At 28.1% G+C, this 14367-nt stretch overlaps 3 pseudogenes; 1 reads left to right on the forward strand and 2 right to left on the reverse strand.

The window, feature by feature from the left end:
• The first annotated feature begins 223 nt into the window (after window positions 1–223).
• Window positions 224–3606, forward strand: LOC132934614 (zinc finger MYND domain-containing protein 11-like; annotated as a pseudogene).
• Window positions 3607–5957: 2351 nt separating this feature from the next.
• Window positions 5958–6965, reverse strand: LOC132934625 (uncharacterized; annotated as a pseudogene).
• A 5864-nt stretch (window positions 6966–12829) lies between these two features.
• On the reverse strand, window positions 12830–13809 carry LOC132934636 (uncharacterized; annotated as a pseudogene).
• Between the last annotated feature and the right edge of the window lie 558 nt (window positions 13810–14367).

The following is a 14367-nucleotide window of genomic DNA, read 5'->3' on the forward strand; positions in this document are numbered from 1 at the left end:
GAAACATATTTAGTTTATTGGAAAGTAGAGTTGCTTTTTAAATATTAATTAATTTTGTTTTGCTTTCAGATTGGGTTTTTTTTGGATTTGTATTTAGGAGCAATCATTGTTCTATTAGAACAATAGTTACAAATTTGACAAGTGTTGCTTAACTGGCATCATTTTAAAGTGAATAAAACTTATACACATTTTTTCTTTGTCAATAACTGGTGTACTAATTGACATGGGTGATAAATTATTTATGGCAATAAGCCGCCGCCGTGTATCATGGCCATTGGCAGTTCAACACCTGTGGGATGCGGTGAAAGTGATACGTTTTCAAAGGCAGGTACCAGATATTGATCGCATCACAAAATATATGACTAAAGTCCACAATATGTCATCAGGTAAAACATTAAAGTTTAATTATAAATACCTTCTCCAAAACTAATTATTTTGTGTTCAACAGAGGAAGTTGAAAGACAATTAAATTATTGTGTTCGAGATGGTCTTTTGATTTTAACCAAAAAAGTTGGTATTAAAGGTTCAAAAGCGGGAGTTGAAACCAAAGGATATAAACTTCCAGAAGAAAAAGTTTGTGACTTATCCTATTTAAATATATTAACATGTTTTACTAAGCTGTAATGTTTTTCTATAGGCTGAAAAAGATAGTCATGATTGGTATTGTTTTCAATGTCACAGTGCTGGAGATGTGATAAGTTGTACATCTTGTTATCGAGTTTTCCATCTTTCGTGTATTGAAAAAAACGACTTGCCAGAAAACGATGTTAAGCATAAGTTCATTTGTAATATATGCAAAGTAAATAGTATTATAAGCGTTAAAATTATTATTTTTTAATTATATTAAATAACTACATTTTTTTTAGAATTGTGCCTCTACTAAAGAAGCTTTTAAAAAGATTAAAAAAAGCCAGCTTAACAGGCTTCTTTATCATACTACTGGTAGATTAAGAGAAAAAGTAATTATCCTTAATACATTTTAAACTAATTTTTTGGCATTTGATATTAGTAATATGTATATTTTTATTAATTAGATACCTTTACCATGGTCAGAACGCAAAATTACTACTACTGCTCCATCAACATATGTTTCAGACAGACTTCAATTTCAGAGTCACCTAAAAGGTAGTGATTTGCATTTTAACAAGTATTGTGCATTAAAAGACAAAGATCCTCGGAGAATAGATTTTCTTATTTTCAAGTAAATTGATTTGGTACTCTCTGGCTAAAAAATATATTTTGAACGTTTCTCTTTAAATTTTAGAATTATAGACCTTCAAATGATTGAAGATAAAGCTAAAGATAATGAATATAAAAATGTTGAAGAGTTCCGAGCAGATATATTAACCTTTGTTCACAATATTATTATTTTTCATGGCGGTAAATTATAACAATTTAAACTCTATTCTTTCCTTCATAAAACTAAACAAATTAAACACATATAAACATAACAATATAGTCTGTATTAAAAATTAATAAACTATAACAATTTATAATTATATGATAAAATGTTTATTTATATTATAGTTCATAGCAGTCTAGCTGATTATGGCCGTTTAATGTTGAGGGATTGCAACCGAGATTTGGATGAGATAATGAGGTGCCGTTATTGTTACAAATATTCTATACAAAAAAATACAAAATTTTGGTTCTGTAAACCGTGTAAGCCCCCACATGAACTAGTGTATGCAAAACAAGAAGATTTTCCATATTGGCCAGCAAAAGTATTTATAGTTAAATTAAGACTTAATTGTTTATAATATTTTATTTTAAAATAATATTTTAGGTTTTAAAAATTGAAGCTGATATGTATGAAGTCAGATTTTTCGGTAGTGAACACCAACTTGGAATTATTGACAAAACTCAAATACGACCTATATCAGTGAACATTCATACCTTGCAGGTTAATATCTAAAAATGTTAAAAATGTATTATATTTTAAAAAATATGTTACCTACATTTTTTACTGATATATAAACGAAAAACATTTATATATCTTTAAAGACTAATGTAAGGGTTGTACAAATCAACTTTTCAATTGCATTAAATAAACAATTATTTTTTTAGTCTCAAGGTCGAACATCTCAATGGAACAAAGCATGTGAGGAATTGCGTCGCCATCAACTGCAATTGGACAAAGTTATATTTGGTCTTGCTACACAATCATCATCATCTTCCTCTAGTCCGTCTTCAGAAGAAGAAGAAGAAGACCCACTTAAACTTAAACTGAAGGTTTCACCTATTCTAAAACGTTATGAAAGAAGAAATGATAAAGAACAGAAAATATCAATAAAAACTGGGGCAAAAGTGGAGACAGATACCGAGGAATCAAAATCAAAAGACAAACTAAAACGTGTAAAAAAAAAACGAGGTAGACCATTGTCTCTAGACAAAAAAATAAGTCCACCAAAAAAAGTTGTAAAGAAATCTTTAATAATTAAAAAAACCAGTACTCAAAAAACTTTAGAAAAAAGAGCTAGAGGTAGACCCTTAAAAGTTATTGAACCTATAATTGAAGACAGTACTCCAGTCAAACATTTGAAAACAAAAGTTAAAATTACAAATGAAAATACTAATGCATCTGAAGGAATTAATTCATCAAAAAATGCTTTACCACTGAAAACAAATTCTTCAGTTAAAGAAAATATAACATCTACAACTGAAAGATTAAAAGACCCTGATGTCGTGGAAAATGAGACAGTTATTTCTTCATGTCAAGATTTAGTACAATGTAATATGAACAAGATAAGTTTTGTAATTAGATATATTTTATGCATTATGTTCTAGAGCGAAATATTTTGTTTTAGATTCGAGCTGAAATGGAAAGTGAAAAACATAATGCTATTGAACAACTAATTGAACAACATAAAAAGGAGATTGCTTTATTGCAAGTAAACCACAGTATTGCACTGTCCGAAGTAAAGAAAAAGCAATGGGTAATTTTATTTATATTTTAAACTTGAGAGAGACATTTTTTTAAATCATACAACATATTAGGTAGAAATCATATAACAAATAATAATGAAAATAATTTTTATGTTTATTTAAAATTTATTTCAGTATATATTATTATACCTTACAAAGGGTTGACTGTCTATATATTTAACATTTTAAGAGCTGCTAAATGTTGGTATTAAAACACCAAGACTATTAGTTATATAGTTGTACAGTGTAGTCAATACATAACAGTTTTTATTCCATATTTTTTATAATATATAATAAATATGAAATATACTTTAACTGATGGAAATTTAACATAGTAAAATGGATTTTGTAACAGTAATTAGTAAATAAAAAAATTGTTAGATATGATACCATCACATAACAATAGTCATTATTGATTCTCAACATTCAAATATTTCTTTTAGTTATACCACTACTATATAATTTGATTTTTTTTTTCAATATCCTGTTTAACCAAGTATACTGTAGTCCCTTAATATAAGAATTACTAATTTACGTTTATAAAATTTATATTTTTAGTGTGTGAATTGTGAACTTGAAGCTACTTACCATTGTTGTTGGAATACAGCGTATTGTAGTGCTGAATGTCAACTAATTCATTGGAGTAGTAAACATAAATGGCAGTGTCGTCAAAGAATATAATCTTAAGCTATTTATGGGAGTATTTTAACTAAAGAAATAATTTTCTTTTAGTTAAAAAACTACTAGGTACATACACACATACTGACATTACAATTATATTTAAACATTATTAAATGTATTACTAGTTTATACTAACTAACTCAATATTTTATTGAATTTGAGTAAATTTATTTTATGTGTTGTATCTTATAAAAAATATTAACAAGAACAATATTACTTAAAAGTAACACGATTATTCAAAAACATACAAATATTATTAATCTTACAATTTTTATATTGATTCATGTATTTTTTTTTGATTGACTTTGTACCATTATTATATATTAATTGATTGACTAATCTACAGAGTGTACAGTAGAGAGTTTTTCTAATATTAATCAAATATCTCAAATATAATGTAAATGTATTGCAACATCCAAGCAGTTACATTTTTTTATTATATTTTTATTACATCAATTATTTAAATTTGGTCACTTACCTGCTTTTTTTGTATCCAATTTAAAATTTTTCATTATTGGATTTTCAAAGGTAGATTATCAAATTTTTATCTATACATTTTTTATATTTTACTGTTATTTTTAAATAGATAACACTAAACACTTGAAATTTTCACCAAATGTTTCTACACATGGTAAGATATTTGAGTCATTTTGACTCTTTTTGAACTATTTATGGCCATAAGAAATATTTAAATTTTAAATTTACTTTTCATAACTTTGATAAAAAATTTTACTATAAGATTTCTCATAATTTTTTATACCTATAAAAAAAAAGTTTACTTAAACGGAACTTTAATTTTTTATGGTTGTTTGAACTTATAATTTTTACGATATTTGATATTGAAATGTAAATTATCAAATTTTCGATATTTTATTGTATTTCCAAAACAAATAACCATAGGCTCTTGAAATGTTCACCAAATATTGATATTAAAATTTTGCATACGTGGTACAATTTTTAATCTATTTCCACTCTTTTTGAGCTGTTTATAGCGATGGTAATTTTTTCAAATCTTGTAAATTATTTTTCAGTGATTAATTCATAAAAGTTTTTCTTTTCATTGCTAACATTAACAATTTTAATAGGAGGTTCCCAACACATTTTTCTACCTCTATCAAAAATAAATTTTTACTGGAAAGTCACAATATTTATATTGTTGAGATATTTTCGAATTTTCTTAATTTTTTTTTTAAATATTAAATTTGATTCTTTATACAAATATTCTAGACTGACACATCATCTTCTCTCAGAATCGTTTTCCGTATATAACATTGAGTTCAAATATAACACATCCATTAGGAGAAGTGCACCTTTTTATTTAGGTTATTAACTATTACTTATATAAATATTTGTTATTTTTTTATTCAATAAATCAATAGATAAATGTGTTACTCACATTCATGTTTTATAAAAACCACAAGTATTTTCTAATTTATGAAATGAGCCTATATAGGTAGACACAAATATTATATAATATATAACTACCTTTTTCATTATAACTGTTTAAGGTGATAAAATATCATATACCAGAATGAAAAATTATTTTTACATAAGTTAGTATATTATAATATAAAAATATATTATTCATTAATTGTTTATATAAATGCATAATATAAATACACATTTTCAGGAATATAATTTGATTGTGTATTTGTTTGTTTTTATAGTTGTCAATTACCTAATAAACTAATAAAGATGCATACTTATAAGTTAGGTACGAAATGCCTCTATCGGTTTATTTTTAATAAATGGGTTGGTTGGTCATAACAAATTAATTCTCCCATAAATAGGCATTGCTTCCAATAAAGCTGCTCCATTGGTATCATAAGTTTTTGAGGTAGGGTGTGAGTTGCAATTATAAAAGAAAATAGCATAAATAATTTTATATGTTCTCCTCCGATATAATCTTAACTCATCAATTCATCAACGACTAAAAAGACACCACGAACGATAAAGGCCCTCTAAAATTAGGTCACACTTGGGCCTAAAAATTAAAGTTGTGGCACTGATAAATTATAAACATAATATTATTATGGGTGTGATAATAATTCTGAGCTAATGGGGGAATATTAATCAAAAATTAAATATATTATTACAATAATAATATGATGTTTGTCGATAAACTGATGACACATTGATACAATGATTCGTCAGGCTTTACTCGTCACTCGTGAAATTTTAAACGTGTGTCGGATCATATATTACAGTAATATTAGTACAAAATATATTTATGCTACGGGATCTAGGACATTTCGGCACAGCCGTTTCGGCACGGCTATTTCGGCGCGAGGAAATTTCGGCGCCGCAGGTATTAATATACAATTTAAAAAATACAAAATAAATAATTTTTATTATTTAGGAGCGATACCTTTTAAATACTCAATGCAATTTCTTATATTATATTCGCTTACTATTTTATATAATCGGTGATTTAGGTCAGTGTATTTTTTAAATTTTTTAGGGGGACTCCCTCCAGCAGTTAGTTGCGCTATAACAACATCGTGGCCTGTTTGAACCCTTCTCAAGCAATTTATAAATGTCCAAATTGTTGGGCCACACACACCCATTTCAATATTTAATCTCCTATTTGCTGCCTCAGCATGATTATTTGTCCTATTTTCAGAATTTAAGACTCTATCATATAGAATTTCTGGAGGGAAACGCGCATTTCTTCTTCCCCGACCATTACGGTTAGTTCGACCTATATAATTATCTTCGAACCATTCTAATAAGTCATTTAATTCTTCATCGAGATGTTGAGCCAGTGAATCAACTGCAAAATCAAGGTCTTCTAATCTTACAAAAGCTAATGAAATTATCATTTTAACTGATATAGAAAAATCAGCGTCATTATTGTATCGAGTTGTGAGATTTAATACACCAACTTGTTTTTTAAAATTTTTCGACAAATGAAATAAACACCCATATATTTTAACATCAGAAAATGCTTTTTTTATTGATTTTATGGCCGCTTGTTCGAAATCGCATGAAATTGATTTAGGTTTTAAATTAGGTCTTAATTTTTTTAACATTAAAAACATATGATCATATGTCATTGATTGTTTATCAGGGAGTAAAATGTAAACCATAGGCACGATACTGTGTAAATATTCAGCTAATATTACATAAACTTGACTGAATAATGTAGGTGCAACTTTAAATGTCCCATCCATGTACCAAATTTTTTAATTCTCCAAAATATCTAGGCTTTTAGATCGAGCAAAAATTAATATTCTATTAGGTCCCGGACCACTATCACTTTGTAAAAATATTTCCTCATTACCGTTTGATGGTGAATACATAGTATAAGCGGGTGGGATGTTAAGTGTAGTTAGGTCAGCTGGATTATTTGGAGCCATTTGGATTTCCTGACGTTTTCGGCGAACCGTTTTTTTCAATGATGAATTATTTGGCAAAGTGGCCTTAAAACAAATAATCGATTTTTACGTTACACAATAACAGCTATATTTGACTGGATTGTACTATTGACGATTACGGTTATTTTTCATAATTTTATTTTTAAAAAAAAATATTACGAAAACATTTAAGACTAGGTATAGTTAGGTTAGCCGCGCCGATATTTCCTCGCGCCGAAATGCCCAGCCCCGATTTGTCTTCGCGCCGAAAGAGCCGTGCCGAAACGGCCGTGCCGAAATGGCCATGCCGAAATGTCCGATTCCCTATGCTACGTACTGGTGATGGTGATCGGTTCATTTATATTTAATGCGCCAACTGTATGGTTGGAACTTGGGCTTAAAACTTTTTTTTCTTCGTTATTATTAATAATGATAATAAGGTGCACAATGTTATTATTGTTTTTGTATTATAAATCTGTTATTGAGAGGTATAACAATGATAATATTATTATGTATGTGTTGTTTTCACCACGTATCTCGTAAGAACTATAAACGTCTTGAACACCACACATATATGTAGAATATTATATCTAATTAATATAACATAATATAACTCATAAGTACGACGAGTGTGTAAGCAAAACGTAATTAAATTTCGTGCCTCCAAAGTCCTAGTTATCAAAAATGAATGGAGTTTTGTAACTTTTAAGAAAATAAAAAAATATCAATAAGGTGTGCTGTTTTTCGTTGAATGTCTTGAAATTCACAGTATAAGCACATTAAGCATAATTATAATACTAGTCCTCCCTTCTATTTTTATTAAAAGTTTTCATCGACTCGTCTACTTCAAACATAGGTACCTAATTTCTATGATCGATTTGTCGATTAATAGCGATGTATGGATTGCTGTGTGTCGATTGACCTAGTCAATTTTTACTTCCTTTTTCGATGGGTGCTATAAAAAAACTTCACCTCCGATATTAATAATTTCAAATTTATTCTAATGACGAGATTAATTGCCACCTTTTAATTCAATAATAATATTTAAGAATTTTTCATTTTATAAATAAGACAAAATATCTTTTTCAAACAGCAGTTTTTTCGAATAAATGATAAAGTTCATTTTTTGTTTCCATTTTGTTTAAATAAAAAAATTGAAACACTTGACAATATTGCACTCTCGAGTATCACATGTAAAAAATAAGAACAGACTACCCTACAGATCAGTGTCGTGTATTGAATATAATATAAAATTATAAAGTTATAACAAAATTATCGTTCAATTAAGATACTATACCTAGATAAACAAACTCGTGTAACGAATAAATATGTTTTTATAAAAATGTTTGAATAATAGTATATTAGTATGTGTGATATGTCTAAAACATTTTATTTATCTATTAACTATTGTTTTTAATTAAAATATAAGGCAATATGTTGGAACCAACACCTATAATTTCTAGACATGGCAACATCGAAACGTGTTGCCAAGAAATTTTTGAAAATTGGAGTGAGTCGTGCCGGACAGGCCGCTTTCCATCGGTTCGCTTCGTTTCGCAACCGTCCGAACGACAACTTGTCACCGTCAGTTTTCTTATTTTGCTCATCGCAAACCATGTTGAATTCGTTAAGTCGTAAATATATTTGGACCTCCTAACGACCGTACGTAACGGCCATAACTGTCACGTCAAATAGACCATTCTTATATATTTATGTGAACAAAGAACTTAAATATAATATATTATAATCCTTGTACTTTATATATGAGTTGTTATGTTATTTTGTGAGTGTCACCTCCACAGCAACACCACACATATTGACCGTCTTGTCACAGTATCAGGGACCACAGACCACAGCCCAGACAACCCGCGTCAATCGTGCATTGACGTGACCTGATCTATGTATATTTAATCAATGCCTATATGTGTCGTGCAGATAATTATAGTCAATTGACACTAGCGCGCATAGTAGATGAATATAAGTTTTGCAGGGCTATTATTTGTTGTTCTTAATGCTATTATTATAGGTAACTATGCTATTTTTATTGCTATTATTTGTATTTGAATGTGATTAACTATAGAAATTATTTTTAATATAATTACGTAATACAATAACTTTTTATAAATTATGAACTGTCATAATATAATAATTTATTCAGAATTTAAAAATATTAATATTGGTAAATTTTGCATAACGCCATATTTAAAGGGAAGAAATTAGTTGAAAGTAATCACATTATCAATGTTTAAGAAATCGCTTCAGAAAACGTTTGTCTAATTAGTTGTAATGTCACAGGACACACATTTGTTACACTAGATCCATATATGGTAAAATTAGAAGTAAGTTAACTTTTAATACTTATAACTAGGGCTGAAGACTTATAAATCTAAAAACATAACACCTATATAATATTATAGCACTGTAAAGTCTCCTCATTATACAATTTTTTTTAACCCTTATACATACCTAAAATATTAATGTCAACAATCGAATACCATTTACCAATTTACCATTATTACTTTAACCACCTAATAAAGAATCCAAATTTATGATATTGTAAGAAAAGTAACTGTGAAGTAATTAATATTACGATTACCTATAATAACAAATAAAAATAATAATACTGATTTTGATGATTGTATGTTAAAATAAAAATAATAAACTATGTTTGCCAACAATTTTTTTTTGTTTTTTTTTTTTGAGAGTGTCATTTGATTACCAATTAAACTACTTAAGTGTATAAAAAGGTAGTTACAAGAAAAATGTATTTAGCTCTTGTAAATTAAACCTATACCAATTATTTCAATTAAAAGTATTAATGCAGATTTTACTTAACTTTAGAGGGCCACAGCTAATAAATTAGCGAACCAAAATTGATGATTTGACTATCAAAATTTTCAGAAAAAAAAGCTTTACCAGAATCCATTAAAACTACAGTAGTTGCCATTTGAAAAAATAAAGTGGATTTTGCTATTGGTACACTTGGGTGTTTAAAAATTTTGAAATTGTTATAAAAATCTGTTTGTTAAAAATAAAGAAACACGTTTTTTTCGTTTTAACGAAATTCCATGTCATCGATCCATAATCGTTAAAAAACCCCGCGTACAATGACATAAGACACACCCTGTATATTTCATACATATATACACATTTGCCATTACTAGCCTTTATTAGCCGTGCTCAACGTAGGGAGTAATGTACGATGTCGTCATCGACAACCGTTACAGCAATATAATTACAACATATTATATTTTAAAACTCTATACTCATAATAAAATGTTTCTAATAGAAATGTTGTGAGTACATCTTGCCAATGATCTATGCCCTGCTGGTCTAGGAGAGAAATATAAACACATTTTTGCATTGACATACTACAGTGCCGTAGCCAGAGGGGGGGGGGGGGCACTTAATTTTTTTTCTCTAACCTTTGAAATGCTAGAATATCTAATTATGACTCCTTTGTTCATAAAGTGTATCTACTCTTTTTATGACTTCATATTTATGTTAACAACTATGGTGCCTACATTTAATATAACAATGTATTAATATTATTGTAAACTATAGGTTAATGTATTCATTAATATAAGCACATTAATATATTATTATCATTATATCAAAAATCAAAATGTGTTGTGTATAATACATTCTATTTTTTGTTCGAATATTATTAAAATTTACTAACAAAAATTCTAGACTATATTAGGGCTTTTGAAAGATCGTCGTGTTTTGTGAATTTAAATGCGGAAATAAATATACTTCCAAAAGTTCAATTTTAATTTTGAAAAAGTATAAGAATTTCTCAGTATTTTTTCTGTGTTTTGTAGGAAGCAAATTTCTTTTTTTGGTAATATTGAATTAAAAGTGAATTTTGAAAAAAAAAATAATTTTGTATTATACGTCTATACTTATTAAACAATACTACAAATCAAAAATCCATTTCCTCCATAACCTATAAAAGAGATTAAGGAATTCAAGTATGTTTTCAAAATTAAAATAGGGCTTTTGGTACTGGGTGAATTTGTCTTCCGCTTTTTGGGAGATTCGTGGCACATGGGAGTTGAACATCTTTTTATCACAAAATATAGTGACGTGACTGCGCGTATGTACGTTACTGAGGTTCAAGAATTTTAGCCATCATTCATCTTTAATTATACATAAAGCGTTCGGGGAATTCACACACACTAATGATCAGTCACACAGCACTTATGATGGGTGTACAATATTTCCTAAATCAGACTCCTTCAAAATGGTTCTATTTCGACAGCTTCAACTTTTAATTTTTATCTAACATATAATATAATATAAAACAAGTAAAAAAATATTTCGGGGGAAGGGGTACGTGCCCCCAGTGCCCACCAATTGGCTACGGCACTGATACATTATGTTAATATTAAAAATGGTCATTCAAAAACTAGTCATCATTATGAGTGCAGTGCATCCAAAATATCAAAAGCTGGAAGAGATATGTATTGCAAAGGAAAAAGAATTTAAGAATTGTTTCCTCCAAAAAATCCACCTGCTAGTTTTACTGTGACTAATAATATTACTGACTTTCAAGTACCTTCTTTATTTAAAGTCTATGTATCATGACGAAAAAAAAACTGAATGTGAAAGAATAGTTGGAACTGTTGTTAATGAACTTTTAGAAACTGTAATTAAATCATTAAAATTTGAAAAATGTGCTTACCTAGTTAATAATATTTTAGATAATCAAAAAAATGAAAATTTAACTTTCAATTTTATTTTTGAAAACCAAGTACATGTAACTTTTTATAAAAATAATATTAACATTCAATTTTCTTATATTTTTCAGTCTGAAATTCAACAATCAAATTCTACAATATGATTCAGTGAAAGGTCATCAAAATTAACAGCTAGTGAAGCACACTTGGTTAAGTATTAAATAAGATTAAAAATTTGGAAAAACAGGTAGGTGATTTAATAATACAAAACCTATGTATGGAAGGGGTCTTACAAATGTTAAATATGGAACTAAAAATGAAAAATTAGCTTTACAAAATTATATCAATTTATACAAACATGAAGTAATTGACTATGGTTTGGTTATTCATACTTTAGCTCCTTAGCTGTGTGCAAGTCCCGCCTGAAAAAAAAAACATTTTAAGTATTAGAAATATAATGCCCAATATCATAAAGTGGTGCCTGAATTGTAGGTGGTTGTAGATTTGTCATAACATACAAATATGATGTTATCAATACACTCTAATAACTCTGTAGGTATTTTTTGTAATATACATTTTTACTCTTTGAATTGACCTTTTTACATGAATCCTAAAACTGGCAATTTGGTAGGTAATTATAATTTTGTCTCGAGTTGAAGTACCATTTGCATAAAAAGAGGCATGACAAATACAATACAGAGTATTTTTTGCTTACAGCAGTGTTTATTCCTGGAAAACCTTTATCACCCATTATTTAATCACCTGGTTCTAATCAATTTAAAAATCCTGAATCATTAGTTATAAAACTATCATTTGATCTTCTCCCATAAGATTTTAAAAAAAATTTTATCATGCCATTTGGAGCAATAACAATTAAAAATTTACAGCTGTAAGTCAATTTATAATTTGAATACATAAAAGCTCGTTGATTACCATTGGGAAGCTGCTCTGTCTTATCTCAGTACAATCAGTTATTGCCCGACAGTTAGGATAATGTAATTTAAATGCCATTGGTAAAGTAGAAATAATTGTCTGCTTGCTTGGCCAAAACATAAATGATTTGGTATTAGACACTAATATTGATAACAAAGATTTAAAAATTTGTGAGTATGTAGAAAGATGTAATTTAAAAAATATTGATATTGCTGTAAATGTAATTCGTAATTTTAGTTTAACCAAACATAATTAAAGCCTATCTTCCTTGCTCTTTTTTGAATAGCACTGTTCTGGAACATGATATGTAAGAAATAAATCAAAAGTCTCTTGATTTATTCCAGCAATAGAAATAAATGGTTTTTCATTTATAATTGACTGGTAACCACAAACATATTCTAAAGTTAAATCTACACAGCCTACACTAATATCTACCATTACAGGTTTAAATTATAAAGTTTCACAATTTACAGTATTTGCTAACACCGTTGTTAAAAAAATCACAACTAAATATAAAAGTACTCACAATAACTGAAAAACATTGAATAGCTACATTTTTTTTTTTAACAATACTAATACTATAACTTTGTAATTCTGTTAAATTGTCTGATTCAGGTTAACTATTTGAATCTATGTTTGATACTGTAGATGTACCTACTACAGTTGTGGATGGTACACTCTTTTGGTAAATGCTTTGTTTGTAAATAACAGGAAATAATGTAGGACTGTATACCTAACCTAACCTAACCTAACCTGTATGCTGGGCTGTGAGGATGTTTTGACCACCAATGAAATGAGTGCTACATATTCTGGAATAGGGAGTAGGCTCCCATTGTTTATTATCAGCACTGTTATTTGCATTATTAGCATACTTACTTGTTAATAATATAAATCATATCTACCTAATAACTATTAAATAAATACAGTTGAAGCATTACTAAACTATTTACACAAACAATTATGACTATTTCACAATGTTTTTGGGTAAACCTGCTATATTATAACAGAGACTATTCTAGTTGTTGACATTCAAATGTAATAAAACAATCAGAGTTATTGTTAGCTTACTTTTTTCGTTTTGTATCCATTCCTTTCTTTTTTTCAATGTTATAAGGCTTAAAAGGAAATCGAAATAATTTAATTGATTAAGTTTTACTCTGTGACTGTGTATTTGTGCTTCTGCAATTAACCACACAGCACATTTGGTGACTTTTACTTTTAATTTTCGACATTACTTCGACAGAATGTTGAAAGAAAAAATAGCTGGAAATAATAAGTACCTAGTAATATAACTATAATATTGTAACGAACCCAATAATACACATAATATATTATTGTGATCGTTTCGCCATCGGCTACACTTGGCAACATAAAGACTAGATAAAACAATAGCACATAGAAATTCGGCTAAATAAATCAAAGTCATACATCCTTTAGAAAACCTATGAGAATATAATGAGAGGGCAATGCGATATTGAAACCGCATTTCAATAGGTCCTACAAACGTCACTTATATACCTATATATACCTATTGCTTACAATAATAGTTTTATATAATTAAATTATAAAATATGTTTTAAACATAAAATTACTATTCGTATTTCGTATTTAGTGTTATAGGTAGGTATAGTGGTTGATAATAATATTATTACCCTCTAAAACTTATAGATTAGTCCACAGGGCACGCTGCATTACAACTTGCACGATGTCTAAAGTTATTTATTCCTTATCAACTCACGTGAAACAGCAGGCTGCTGTCTAAACACGTCATATGAAGTGATAAGATGTAA

The sequence above is a fragment of the Metopolophium dirhodum genome, chromosome 1 (genome assembly GCF_019925205.1).
Source record: "Metopolophium dirhodum isolate CAU chromosome 1, ASM1992520v1, whole genome shotgun sequence".
Classification (NCBI taxonomy): domain Eukaryota; kingdom Metazoa; phylum Arthropoda; class Insecta; order Hemiptera; family Aphididae; genus Metopolophium; species Metopolophium dirhodum.